Raw genomic sequence first — 14,717 nt, forward strand, 5'->3', positions numbered from 1 at the left:
AACGAGATGGATGAGCTGTTGGAGCTGACTCGCCACCAGAGGGAGTACTGGCAGAGCAGCGTGGTGGTGTTTACTGAGACATGGCTGAACACGGAAGTACTGGACACGATAGCCACGCTGGATGGATTCCAGCTCATCAGATACCACAGGACAGTGGACAGTGGACAGTGGTAAGAGGAAAGGAGGTTGGCTGGCTGTGTTTGTGAATGATAGATGGTGTAACTCTAGGCACATCACTATCAAGGAACAGCATTGCTGCAGGGACATTGAGCTGCTGGCTGTTGGCATGAGACCATATCATCTACCCAGGGAGTTTTCTCATGTCATTATGGTAGCAGTGTATGTCCCCTCGTCTGCAAAGGCTGAGTCTGCCTGTGACATTCTCCACTCTGTTACAAGTAGGCTGCAAACACAGCAACCTCAGGACCTCCTTCTGATCTCTGGGGACTTCAACCACGCCTGTCCATCAACCACCCTGCCCATCCTCACCCAGTATGTTTCCTGCCACACCAGAGACAATAAAACACTGGATTTATTTTATGCCAACACCAAGGAGGCATACCACTCATCCCCCCGCCCCCCCTGGGAAGAGCTGATCACAACCTGGATCATCTTCTGCCTGTCTGCAGACCTCTGATGCAGAGGGAACCAGCAACCACCCGCACTGTGAAGAGGTGGTCTGATGAGGCCGAGAAGGCCCTAAAAGACTGCTTTGAGACCACTGTGTGGGAGGTACTCAGCGATTCCCATGGGGAGGACACTGACAGTATGACATGCATTACGGATTATATTAACTTCTGTGTGGAAAGCACCGTAACCACCAAGACTGTAGGCTCCTTCTCCAACACCAAACCCTGGATTACTCCAGATATAAAAGCTCTCCTGAAGGAGAAGCGGAGAGCTTTTAACGCTGGAAATAAGGAGGAGCTCAAGGCCGTGCAGAAGGAGCTATGGAGAAACATCAGGCGGGGAAAGGAAGGATATAGAAAGAGGATGGAGGAACAGCTGCTGTCAAGTTCTGGTTAAAAAGTCCCTGCGCAGTTTCCCAACTTGAAAGGATGAGACCTCAGCTCAGAGTTGACTGGAATTCACTCAAATGACCAAACAGTTTTCCTTTTTTCCTTCTTTTATTTCATTTGATTTCTGGCCATTTGGTCACCTAATCAGGTGAAAACCTTCCACAAAAAAAAAAAAAAACACAGACAAAGAAATCCATGTTAAATATTGCACATGATGTATTTCTGCAACATGTAACCATGTAACAATTAATTAATTGTAACCAAAGTGCTACCAATAAATAAATGAATAAACATCTTTATACATATATAAACCCATTAAAGTCTCTTAAATAATATTAAATGCAAATAAAGTGATTTTTTTTTTTTTTTTAGCGCTTCACACTTGTCTGAGTTCTGCATTTCTTGATGTATTTAACAGTTAGTGTTTAACACTTATACTTGTAAATAATTAAATATTTTAGGACAGACTTATTTATAATAGTCATATCATTTTTATTTAAATTAATCAAATTAAATTATGCATTTTAAATTATGCTGACGTGTTTTTATGACAATGCAATAGTTTTTAAATTATGCAATGTTTTAAATCCAATCATGAATAACAATCACAACAGACAATGCAATTACCTTTTAGTATTTTAACCTTTCTAATTTATCAATTTGCAATCAAAGTGAAGCAATTTTAAATGCATTTAATATTACCTTTTAAACCACCTTACAAGAAACCCAATATTCCCCCACAGACACAATATTTCCACTTTCAAACATTTTCAAAAGGCAAGTAACCTAGCCACATGCTACTTAAGGTTAATGGCTGAGACACGTGTTGCCGAGCGACCGACCCCCCACCAAGCTAGCGACTGCCGACACCGGCACAGAGTAACACACAGTCCGTGATTTCAAGTCCTGCTGCTTACCGGCTGCCTCTCTGCTTTTGCTGCTGTCTCCCGTTCCAGTTGCACAGGTTTTAGCGTGAGTTTCAAACGGGCCGCCACGAGCCTCTTACTTCAGTAGCGTCTCAATGGCTCCGCTTCTCCTTCCTTCCATGCTGTGTCTGTGCGCCGCTTTTATGGGTCCGGGCTGCACGGCCGATCGCGCAGTTGTTCCTGCCTGAATGTTATGCATGTTGTTTTCTTTTCGTTCTCAGCTCATTCCTTTTGATTGACGATTTATTTTCCCAGTTTGACTTTACAGCTGCAGCAGAGTGATGTCAGCGGAGTCTGGAGAGGTCTGAAAACCATCTCAGGACACAAACAACCAGACTCCCAGGCCAGAGGTGACCAATCCTCACCTTCACCTTCCCCCTCACCTACACTCCTGGCACACTGCTTCGACACCTCCCCCACCCCCGCTCCCCCAGACATCTCACCACCCCTCACCCTCCCCCCACCTCATCACCTCCACCCCCAAGCACACAGCCCCCCTGCTCCAGCTTGTCCTTCACTACCTGTCAGGTGAGAGATCATCTGAGGAGGATAAAGACAAGGAAGGCTGCGGTTTCTCCTGAAGTCCTGCGCAGACCAACTGTGCGGGATAGTTGCAACCATCTTCAACCTGAGCCTGAGGCTGGGGAGAGTACCACAGCTGTGGAAGACATACTGCATGGTACCTGTGCCCAAGACTCCGCGCCCCAAGGACTTCAGCAGCTTCAGACCAGTGGCATTAACATCACACCTCATGAAGACTCTGGAGCCCCTGGTCCTGTCTCGTCTCCGCCCAGCAGTAGGCCCTTCAATGGACCCACTGCAGTTTTCCTACCAGCCTGGCATTGGGGTGGACAGCACAGCTCTTTCCCACCTGGAGTAGCCCGGAAGCTCTGTAAGAATCATGTTCTTTGATTTCTACAGCGCTTTCAACACCATACAGCCTGCGCTTCTGAGGGACAAACTGGAGCACATAGGGGTGGGTAATCACCTGACATCTGGGATTGTGGACTACCTCACGGACTGGCCGCACTATGTCAGAACCCAGGACTGTGTATTGGATTTGGCTGTCTGCAGTACAGGGGCCCCACAGGGGACAGTGCTGGCACCGTTCCTCTTCACCCTTTACACTGCAGACTTTTCATACAACACTCCCACCTGTCATCTGCAGAAGTTCTCTGATGACTCTGCCATCGTCAGCCTCATCACAGATGGGGACGATAGGGAGTACAGAGAACTCAACCAGGACTTTGTGGACTGGTGCCTAAGGAACCACCTTCAGATCAACACGGGGAAAACCAAAGAGCTGATGGTGGATTTCCGCAGACGCAGACTCCTCCCCCCAACACCGGTGAACATCCAGGGAAAGGACATTGAGATGGTGACATCTTACAAGTACCTGGGTGTTCATCTTAACAATAAACTGGACTGGACTAATCACATAACAGCACTGTACAGGAAAGGCCAAAGCAGACTCTACCTGCTGAGGCGGCTCAGGTCTTTTGGAGTGCAGGGGGCGCTCCTCTTTGACACTGTGGTGGCATCAGCCATCTTTTATGGAGTGGTCTGCCTGGACAGCAGCGTCTTGGCTGCAGATAGAAACAGACTGGACAAGCTGATCAAGAAGGCCAGCTCTGTCCTGGGATGCTCTCTGGATTCTGTGCAGGTGGTGGGAGAAAGGAGGTCTAATGACTCCCATCCTCTGCAGGAGGAGATAAAAGCTCTGGAGAGCTCCTTCAGCAATAGACTGATTCACCCAAAGTGTGTAAAGGAACGCTATCGCAGGTCTTTCCTGCCTGCTGCTGTCAGGCTACATAACCAGCACTGCTCACAGTAAACTGCACCATGGACACTTTAGGGACACTATGGACACTTTATGGACACCACTATAAGCATTGCTGTGGGCTGGATATCGAGACTCGCTGTGCGACAGCCCGCGGCTGGCAAAAGCAGAAGGCCTCATTTTTCCTTCCTGCTCTTGATAAAGGGCGGCTCCCAGTCCAGTGGTGCTGGCATCAGTGTGCAAAATGTACGGTTGCTGTGGATCCACAAAACCAAGGACTGGAGCAGTAGTGAGGTTTCCGATAAGAGCATAAAAAGCATCTTGACATTCAGAGGTCCACCGACCTTCAAAAGGCTGTTTTGGATCATGGTACTGATCCCTTGTTCCCTTAGCTTTTGCAGCTTTGCGAAGTGGTGGGTAACCACAAGTGAGTTCATTCAGAGGCTTAACTATGGCAGCATAGTTTTTAATGAACCGCCGATAGTAGCCGGAAAAGCCAAAAAAGGACCTTAACTCCTTTAGGTTTTGGGGAATTGGCCAGAACTTGAGGGCATTCACTTTCTTGGGGTCAGTTTCAACTCCCTTCTCCGATACCACGTGTCCCAGGTAACGGACTAAGGACTGGCAAAACTTGCATTTTTCAGGGGACAGTTTCAGCCCATACTCTTTCAATCGTGCAAGCACTCTCATCAGTCTGGTTTCATGCTCCTCCAGAGTTTGGGAGAAAATGATCAGGTCAAGTCAAAAGTCAAGTCAAACTTTATTTATAAAGCACATTTAAAAACAACCTCAGTTGACCAAAGTGCTGTACAGTTATTGAAATATAAAATAATCATATACAAATATCATAATAAATAAAACAAAGGAAATAGTAAGGGCTCAATTTAAAAAAACCTAAAAATTAGATTAAAAAGAAGGGAAATAAAAAGTAAAAAGAGTAAAAAGAGTAAAAGCCAAGGATTCTTGCCTAGCAGGGACTGAACGCCAAGGAGAAAAGATGGGTTTTCAGTAATGTTTTAAAGTGCTCAACAGACTGTGCAGCTCTAACCTGGAATGGTAGGCTGTTCCACAGCTTTGGGGCCGCCACTGAGAAGGCTCTGTCCCCACGAGTAGAGAGTCTGGACCGAGGTACTGCCAGGAGCAGCTGGTTTGACGACCTAAGTGCTCTAGAAGTACTGTGAGGCTGTACAAGCTCTGATAAATAAGACGGTGCCAGACCATTTAAACACTTAAAAACAATTAATAAAACCTTGAACTGGATCCTAAAATTAACAGGCAGCCAGTGCAAAGATGCAAGGACAGGACTAATGTGATCACGCCGTTTCTTTCCAGTCAGCAGGCGGGCAGCTGCATTTTGGACTACTTGTAAATGGCGCAGTGCTGACTGGTCAAGACCAACAAACAAAGAGTTACAGTAGTCTAGGCGTGATGTAACAAAGGTGTGAATAACTTTCTCAAAATAATCTCGGGGGAGATATGCCTTTACTTTTGCTAATAGTCTTAGCTGGAAGAAGCTCATTTTGACAATAGAGCTTATCTGCTTATCAAACCTAAAGTCACTGTCCAAAATAACACCAAGGTTCCTTGCAAAAGGGTGGCAGTGAGACTTAAGGGTGCCAATGGCGCTGTCATACCCATCGAACAGATTTTGTTGGCCAAATAAAATAATCTCAGTTTTATTTTTGTTCATGGAGAGAAAGGTGACTTCCATCCAAGATCGGATGTCATTGAGGCAGTCTAATAAGACCTGAACAGAGGCTTGCTCATTTGTTTTTAAAGGCAGATAGATTTGTACGTCATCTGCAAAGCAATGAAATGAGACATTGTGCTTTCTAAATATGGATCCCAATGGCAACATATATATTGAAAAGAGGAGGGGGCCCAAAATAGAACCCTGAGGCACCCCACAGTTCAGGGGGGAAGAGGCTGAAGAATACTGGCCCAGCTGGACAGAGAAGCTCCTATCTGAGAGGTAGGACTGAAACCACTTAAGAGCAGTACCCTTAATGCCCACACAGGTGTTTAAGCGAGACAGGAGAATGTTGTGATCTACCGTATCAAAGGCAGCCGTCAGATCCAGAAGGACCAGGACTGCAGAGCTACCAGAGTCAACTGTCAAAAGAAGGTCATTTAAAATTCTTAAAAGCGCCCGTTTCTGTGCTGACGTGACTTAAAACCAGACTGGAACTTCTCGGAAATGTCATTTAGATCAATAAAAGACTGCAGCTGTTCATTAACCACCTTCTCCAAGACCTTAGAAAGAAAAGGAAGCTTGGAGATAGGCATAAAGTTGGATAAAACTGTGGGGTCAAGATTATGTTTTTTGATGAGGGGCTGGACCACAGCATGTTTAAAGGCAGCTGGGACACATCCAGACATCAAAGATGAATTTATCAGATCCATAACACAGGGCTCAATGATATGGAAAACATCCTTAAAAAGACGGGGTGGGATGCTGTCAAGAGGACAGTACGAAGGCCTGAGGTGCTGGACAATATCAGTTAAAGCTGAGAGAGACACTTGTTCAAATGTGTCAAAAACAGCAGGGCAATTGGGAAAGATGGCAGGATCTAATGCAGACGGCAAAAGAGAGGACCTAATATCAGAAATCTTGCCAATAAAAAACCTTAGAAAATCTTCACACAGTTTAGGAGAAGGAACAACACCATTGTGGTCACAGGGGTTTAAAAGAGTATTTAAGGTATTAAAAAGAAACTGAGGTTTATGACTATTGACTGACACAAGATTGGATAAAAACAGACTCTTGGCAGCTTTAACAGCTGATACTGCAATACTGTTTTTTAAAATGTCCAAAGAAACGTGTAGATGATCTTTCTTCCACTTCCTCTCGGCGCGTCTGCATACACGTCTTAAAGTGCGAGTGGTGTCATTAAGCCATGGCTCTGTGACTGGCTTAGAGCGTTTGCACCTAAAAGGAGCCACCAAGTCTAATATGTCAGTGCAAGTACAATTAAAAGTGTCTATAAACTCATCAGGAGTAAGAGTACCATAATGATCCTGAGTATGTAGCACAGAATGATTAAATGCTGCAGAAAACTCAGAAGCAGTTGAAGGGTTAATTGCGCGCACATGGCGGTCCGTGGCGCACAGTTTCACAGTGAATGTCTGCAGCTCAAAGCTGGAGAAAGAGATCGACGGTGACAATCGACATTGAAAACTGGATTTAAATACAGATGCTACCCCTCCACCTCGGCCGGTGGTTCGGGGGGAGTTAAAAAAGAGACAGTTAGGGGGGAGCAACTCGGAGAACTGGATAGACTCACCGACTTGAATCCACGTCTCTGTCAGAAACATAAAATCCAATTCACGTGAAGTGAAGAAGTCATTCAAGATAAAAGTCTTGTTTGCTAGCGATCTAGCATTCAAGAGAGCCAGGCTATAAGTAATCTCCTCGCGGGCCTGGGTGGAAACGCGGCGCAGAGGCCGAAGATTTCTAAAATCCACACCGCCGTTGCGGACCCGGCATCTGGGAGGGGGAACCTCCGTCGGCAGGTGAAGGCAGCCAGCGGCTGGACAGGGAGGAACAACAGGCTGGATCCAACGAAGACACAACGGCTGCACATGAGATCCTCTGACAGGATGGCGAGGATCGGTCCAACAGGTGGATCGTCTGAGGATCTTGAGTTTTACCAAGACGCCTGCCCTCTTTCCGCGTCTTCTGGAGCGCTTCCTCCGTGAGATGACAACCGGTGAGCGCAGCAGGTAAGCTGGTACAGACGCCAGGGGAGGAGGGAGACCTGAGGTTTGATCCCCCCAATCAACGTTTGGCAGTGTTTTTTGAGATGCTCTAATGTCAAGAAGTGCTTGTTGATCATACACCAGCAAAGCAAAGGAATCTTGGCAGAGAAAACAAAGTAATATAGCAGCAAATATCAAACATAGCAGAGCCGGCAGACGGCAGGCCGCACACGCTGGCGCCATCTTAGTTCCGGGCCAAAAAAGATCGGTCATCTGGGAACACAAGGACTTCCTTCAGATGTAATTCAGCCATGCATTTTTCCATCAATCGCTGGAATGTACTGGGGGCATTTGTGATTCCCTGGGGCATGCGATTGAATTCCCAGAATCCAAGTGGGGTAACAAAGGCTGTTTTGGCCTTGTCCTTCTCATCCATCTTGATCTGATAATAACCAGATTTCAAATCCAGCACTGTAAACCACTTGGACCCGGTCAAGGAGAGACAAAGAAAAGAAATTATCATATGTACTAACATATATAGTACATATATATGCATATTATTTCTATCGTTGTCATTATTACCATTTCACAAATATGTACGCAGGCATATTTATTTATTTATTTATTTTATATTTATTTTTTCTTCTCCATTCAGACTATAAATAGACATACAACTAAAAAAAAGTACTGATTTTGTCCCACTTTATCTATCTGCTCCATTTTTTATTTATTTTTTCTTCTCTCTTTACGTTTAAATGATGGAGTAATGACACTACATTGTGCTGGGCCCTGGGGACAGGGGACTCGGGGGGTGGAGGGGTGGAGGGGGCTGGCAGACAGTGCTGGTTTAGGACAGCTACTCCTCACTTAGTCAAAAAATCTAATTCCGAAATTATTTTGTTTTTGTGTTGGTTTGTTTGTTTCTTTTTCTTCTTCTTCTTTTTTTTTCTTTGTTTCTCTGGTTAGAGTTATATAGTTATAGATACTGCTTCTGTCTGTTGACATATTGGAATTTAGCTCCCCCTCTTGTCTCGTGCTGTATTACGTGTTTTTTTTTTTGTTTGTTTGTTTGTTTTGTGTTGTTCACCTGTGTTGTATTGTTTGATGGTCTGTATTGCGCTATATAAATTAAAAAAGAAAAAAAAGAAAAAAAAAGAAATGAGAGATGTTAAGATCTGGTGCACCGAGCAATACGTTCTTTGGATCCAAGCAGATAAATGCTTTGTTCTTTCCACTAATTCAACTGATAGTTAAAAGAAAAGAAAACATCACAATGCAATTTCAACATAAACAACTAAAATACCCCAACTCAAAACTGTTTGAAATAGTGGACCTCTTCACACGCCACGAGTTTCCCGTGTCTAGGGAATCAATTAGTCCAAAAGTCAATTACTCAGTCAAAGAGGGGTTCATGTGCTGACCCAGGGGATACCTGAGTGTGTGTGTGTGTGTGTGTGTGTGTGTGTGTGTGTGTGTGTGTGAAGGGGGGAAAAAGATGAATGGGGCTGGGCTGCAGTGTGGCCTACCGCCTTGGCAGGTGAGATGCTAGTTGCAGTAGATCGAAGTTCTTCTTGGTCCAGTTTAGGTTTGAATTAGCTCGCCATCATGCGTTCTTCATGCTCAAATTTCTCCATAGTCAAAAAGCCTGGCCAATTCACTCATCAAGAGCCTTCATGCAACCAGAGTTCCTCAGCAGCGTTTCACACAGCGTAGCCGTCTGCAGCTGCTCCGCTCTCAGCGTCCCCATTCATCTGACTAAGCAGCATATCCACTCTAGGTTAGCAGTGCTGAGGCTACTCCGTTGCGGCTCTGATTGGCTACTTAACTCACATGACATTCATTCACACAGTTTCACATAGTTTCATATAGTTTTATTTACCCACTAGAGACCTGGGTTACTTGTGCACTCAATGGGTATGGACTAGTATTATATTATTACTAAAATAAATGCTATTGTAGCTATTGTCATTACTGTTTGCCCTGCATCTCTCTCTGTCTCTCTCCCTCTTGATGTATCATTTTTGTCAAACGGATCCCTGTACATTTATCATGTTGATCTGCTTTGTACACATGACATCTATTGCATGTCTGTCCATCCTGGAAGAAGGATCCTTCCTCAGTTGGTCTTGAGGTTTCTAGCATTTTTTTTCCCATTAAAGGTTTTTTGTGGAGTTTTTCTTTATCCGCTGTGAGGGTCCAAAGGACAGAGGGATGTTGTATGTTGTAAGGCCCTCTGAGGCAAAATGTGATTTGTAATATTGGGCTTTATAAATAACTGAAGTGAAGTGAAGTGAACTAAATTGAATTGAATTGAACTGAATTAAATTGAATTAAACTGAACTGAACTGAACTGAACTGAATTGAATTGAACTAAATTGAACAAAAAATTATTGAATTGAACTGAATTGAAAAGTTTGATCATTCACATACACATAGTCATTTAGTCCTTATAAAATACTGTCTATAACTGTTTGAGTTTTCTCTATATTGTGGTGGCATATCAGTAGAGGCCTACTGGTTATTTTAAACCTGGGCCTGCAGGAGGTTGAACCCAGCCCTGGGGTTTTACTGCATTTTAACAAATCTGAATCCAGTATGGACACTGGATTATTTTGGTCAGTGTCCATTTAGCTCTAGCTCTCACAAATATTTTACAAAAGATGTAAACAATAACATAAACATTACAAATGACTAGCTAAAGAGTTGGTGCATTGTTGTTTGCAATAAAAACACTATTGTTGGCTAAATGAGCCAAACCTACGCCAGACTTATAATATATTAAAACAAAATTACTTTTTGTTTTGTTGATGGGCCAAAATACGTCCTTAACTGCAGTGAAAGGCAACGTGGCTTTATAGATAAGAGGCTGGAGTGAAGCCAAGTTTCAACAGCCCCAGCTGTGGATATCTTCAACCTGTAGGCCTCAGGAGCAACAGGCAGATTGATAACAGCTGAGAATGACCTCCCTGCTCAAACAGTGCTGAGCTGGTTCCTCAGACATTGACATTTTGTACACTAGCTCTCACATGGACTCTATTTGTAAATACTGTCCCTACGCAGAGGGGCATTGTACTCTGTCATGCAGTCAGGCTCTTAGGCATGACTCAATAAGACATATATTCATTATAGGACAATACATTTTTTAGGCCAATGTCATGCAGTAGGTGGCAGAACAAGTGGCAAAATAATACCTTGAGATACTGGTCTCTACACTTTGGAAATGAGTGATGGCTGTGTGCTCAAAAGCATAACTTATAAAATTAAATTGATAATGTGAAACTGTAGGAAGAAACACACCAGTACAGATTCAGGTAGATAAACACTGAAAGAGTGCATGAAATCGAATTTCTTGGGGTGACAATAGATGAGAAAATCGACTGGAAATCACTCAACATATACAAACTGTCAAGAGACATTCCAGTTTTACACAAAGCGAAGCAGGTCCTGGACCACACATCGCTATATATTCTCTACTTGTCACTAGTTTTCCCATATTTAAATTATGGTTTCAGCGGTTTGGGGCAACAGTTACAAAAGTGCACTGCATTCACTTTCTATTCTCCAATTATGTAATTATGTAATTTCAAAACTCATAGTGTATATACAACCACAAATGTTTTTTTTTTTTGCAGTTTAATATGTGGAGTGAAGCTATGGAACAGTTTGAATGAAAATGAATATATATATATATATATATATATATATATATATATATATATATATTCAATATATATATAATATATATATAATGAATATATATATATATATATATATATTCATTTTCATTCAAACTGTGACACAGATATCACCCTAAGAGAGTAATATTTTTTTATTAAAAAAAAAAAATATATATATATATATATATATACATATATATATATATATATATATATGTATATATATTCATATTTTACATATTCATTTATTAAAATATAACGTCCGTATCACACTGTCAGTCAGCTGTTGACTCAGACATCTCATTCTTCAGTTGGTTAAAGTAGGTGGTCCACAGTAGGATAATGTTCCGTCTGTCTTTTCAAAGGTTATTGGTACACAGCTTACTTTGGTACTTGGTAGAAGGGTGAATGATCTGACAGTGTTTCAGCATGTTAAAGACACTATTTAGCCCATCTGGGAGTCTAAAGTCCAACTGTGATCACACCATAACATCTGCTCTTGGATAAATGTTAGATTTCGGTTGCTTAGCAAATATGTTGACACATCAACAAATGTTTGTTTGAACTTCTTTTTTATACATCTGTTAAACCATGTTGGACAATATACCATTTTTAAAGCCAGCTGTGAAAATTAAAAAAAAAAAAAAAAGTAGTAGCCTACAGGCAAGTATATAAACAATTTCGTGAGGCTGCGGGCTCATCTGATACTGTTTGACTTACTGGTTACTGGTGCACCCACCCATCCTGTGCACCAATCAGGTTGAAGAGTTTCTTGCAAATGCTCTTTGGCCAAATATGCATTTACAACTGTATACAAAAACTTCTATTTCAGACTCCATGCTGTAGCATATGCTTTCAGTTAGAATTAAATGTTCAAACATTATTTATGCAACAAAGAAGAAGCAAATCACTGTGTGAAAATGATTTTAACTTCACACCTCACAGTATAACGTCCATATGTGGGTAGCCAGCATAGAAACTAACTGGTGTAACACATTAAAGACATAAAAACTGAAATGATTGCACTGAACTGAGTAAACTACATAGGTCTGACATTTATGAAGAACCCTTGCTTTCTTGTTGAGAGTCATATGCTATAGTTCTTAGCCTCATGTCTGTGTGAAAGGTACAGCGCCAAAGTCAGTCTATCTTAGCATAATGTTCAAAGGTTCAAAGATACATCTACCAACACCTCTAAAGCTCACTGATAAACATGCTTTATCACATTTTTTCAAGATGTACACAACCAGAAATGTTAAAACAACACTTTGTGTTTATTTTTAATACCCATCTGAACATCTTACTCTTGGAGAGATGGTAAATAATTGTCCTTTTTTAAGTACTGAACTATTATTGCTTTTAGGAAATTCCTACAACTGTATGATTCTCTCTGTTTCCACAAATTTCTGGAATTGAGAAAACACACTATCTGAAAGACAATGCTTTTTTTGACATTGGCCAAAGACTTTATAGAAGTTTACAGAAAGAAAATACATGCTACACAGCATACACTGACCTGACTGTGACAGCATATAGAGTCTGCCACACAGTGAGGTAAGAAGGAACAGAATGTGTACAATGTGTGCCTGAATGAGGCCCTACCCTCTTTTCCAATTATGGTATGTGTAGATTTGCAGCTTATACTTTCAACTTTTCCATGTCTTTTCGTCTTTTTTTTTTTTTTTTTTTTTGTTTTTTAATATGTGCAGCTCATTAATCGCTGTCAGAGTTCTACAGTATGATATCAAGTATCAGCTGGGGCTCATGTTTACCTCAACAACAGCAAAAATTGCATTTACAGGTAGCTTACATACACATACGTGTCATACATGAGTGCACTGAAGCACATAATCTTTTTTCTTCACTTATTTCTTACTCCACAAATATAGGGAAAAGTGTTGATTCATCAATACTTGCCATTTACCACTGGAAAAGTCAGTTTTTAGGAAGAAAAATGTCAGACATAAATAAGCAAAACCTAAACTGTTAAAAGATTAAAAAGTTGATTAAAATGCTATTATATGTTATAAGAATCATTCTCAAGCTCATTTAAAAGTTAAGTATATTTGAGTAGGGTTAATGAGGACTTACTGTCAGGAATTGTTCCAAATCTAGAGCACAGAAGCATTACCTGTGCATACAAGTCTAATGAGTCTGATAAACCCTTTCTAAATCAAAGCCCCTGAGCCCTACCTGGTGCCTGTATCAAAGCTCTTCTCCTCTGCCAATGGTCTTCACTCCTCCTATGCAAACCTCCTCAAGTAGCCAAACCACGTGGCAGCAGAGTAGCTCCCATACAACCAGAAGAATGGAGTGACTTACCTCTGGCAGCAGCAGGTCCAGCTGACTCTCTGAAGCAGAGCAGGGGGATCTGTGTACTGAAGTCCTGGGATCAGAGGTGTAGTTTGGGCTGAGAGGAGAGTAACACTGGCCCGTTTTTGGAGTCCCACAGAGAAGCACAGACTGTCTCAGGGAGAGGTTGGGGAGAGGGGAGCAAATGTGGGAGCAGGCAGTGATGTGGGAGGGCTGTTGAAAATGATGGTTTCAAGTTTCTTGTGATGTCACATGTAGAGGCACTCCTCTTCCTTTCCAAAAAAAGAAAACAAGTTAACTGTGACTTTCTCTCAGGGTCTGATGATGGAATGCTCTGTGGGGAATTCACAGGGCCCCTATGGTCTGCTCATACACACTGGGCCTATTGAATGGGTTCCATGTTTCAACTTTCTTTCCATTCCCTGCTTCTGAGTTGTGGTAACAGCGGATATATGGTGAGGTGATCAGCACAGGGTTGCATAAGAGCCCGGCTGCCGGTGGGCAGCTCTGCATTAAATGCAAACTGGAAAAAGCTGGCTCTGTTGGATCAATATGGAAAAGTTCCACAGAATGGTAAATAAACCAGCAATCTCCAGAAGGGTCCTAGGTGACCTGAGTTCTGCAGCCAAATGGAGCCGTTTTGAAACAACACATGTTCCGGGATACACACATTCCCATGGTTATTATGGTGTTTACTTTCCACACAGGAACACACTCTAAGCTGAGTGTGTGTGCTGATTCACCCCATTAAGTGTGTGTGTAGGTTTTGTGATGTTCCTCAATCCATTATTGTGTGACTTATAGTGCACAAATATTTGGAATGATTTTTTGACACATAAAATATTTTTAGTGTGAATGTATCTGACTGTAAGTGCTTAATAAGAGCATTTGTGTTCAGTGAGCAAATTTATGACTAATAGTGGTGGTACATACACTGTAAAAGATTGCTGTAGGTTTACAGCCAATTTCTAACTGTAATGTACTGTGTCTTGGTAATGCAGCCAATTACTGTATACAACAATGCATTTTGGGAAATATGACAGTGTCAGTGGTCGACTCAGACAACAGTCTATGCTTTTACTTTACAGGTTCGTATTGCATCACGGGAAGTTCTAACTATAACCTGCGCACCCTAACCCCATATTGTCTGACAGAAAGAAGATTAGCTAACTAACGTTACATGGATGTTAACTACCTAACGTTACTTTTTCTGAGGAGTCACCTAACTTTGCTGTCTCAATATTTGGTAGACCATCATGCCAGATCATACATCGGAAAGAAGAGCGGCTAGCTAATTAACTAG

General features: G+C 42.2%; 1 protein-coding gene across 2 annotated transcripts in view; it reads right to left on the minus strand.

Moving 5' to 3' along the window:
• Window positions 1-13,590, minus strand: part of LOC125892006 (sodium-coupled neutral amino acid transporter 3-like) — an 87,510-nt gene extending 73,920 nt beyond the window's left edge. For both annotated transcript variants that reach the window (XM_049581707.1, XM_049581708.1), the window contains exon 1: window positions 13,424-13,590. The gene's annotated coding sequence lies outside the window, so the exon portion shown is untranslated. The remainder of the gene's footprint in view (window positions 1-13,423) is intronic.
• Between the last annotated feature and the right edge of the window lie 1,127 nt (window positions 13,591-14,717).

Source organism: Epinephelus fuscoguttatus, linkage group LG7, assembly GCF_011397635.1.
Source record: "Epinephelus fuscoguttatus linkage group LG7, E.fuscoguttatus.final_Chr_v1".
Taxonomy (NCBI): Eukaryota; Metazoa; Chordata; class Actinopteri; order Perciformes; family Serranidae; genus Epinephelus; species Epinephelus fuscoguttatus.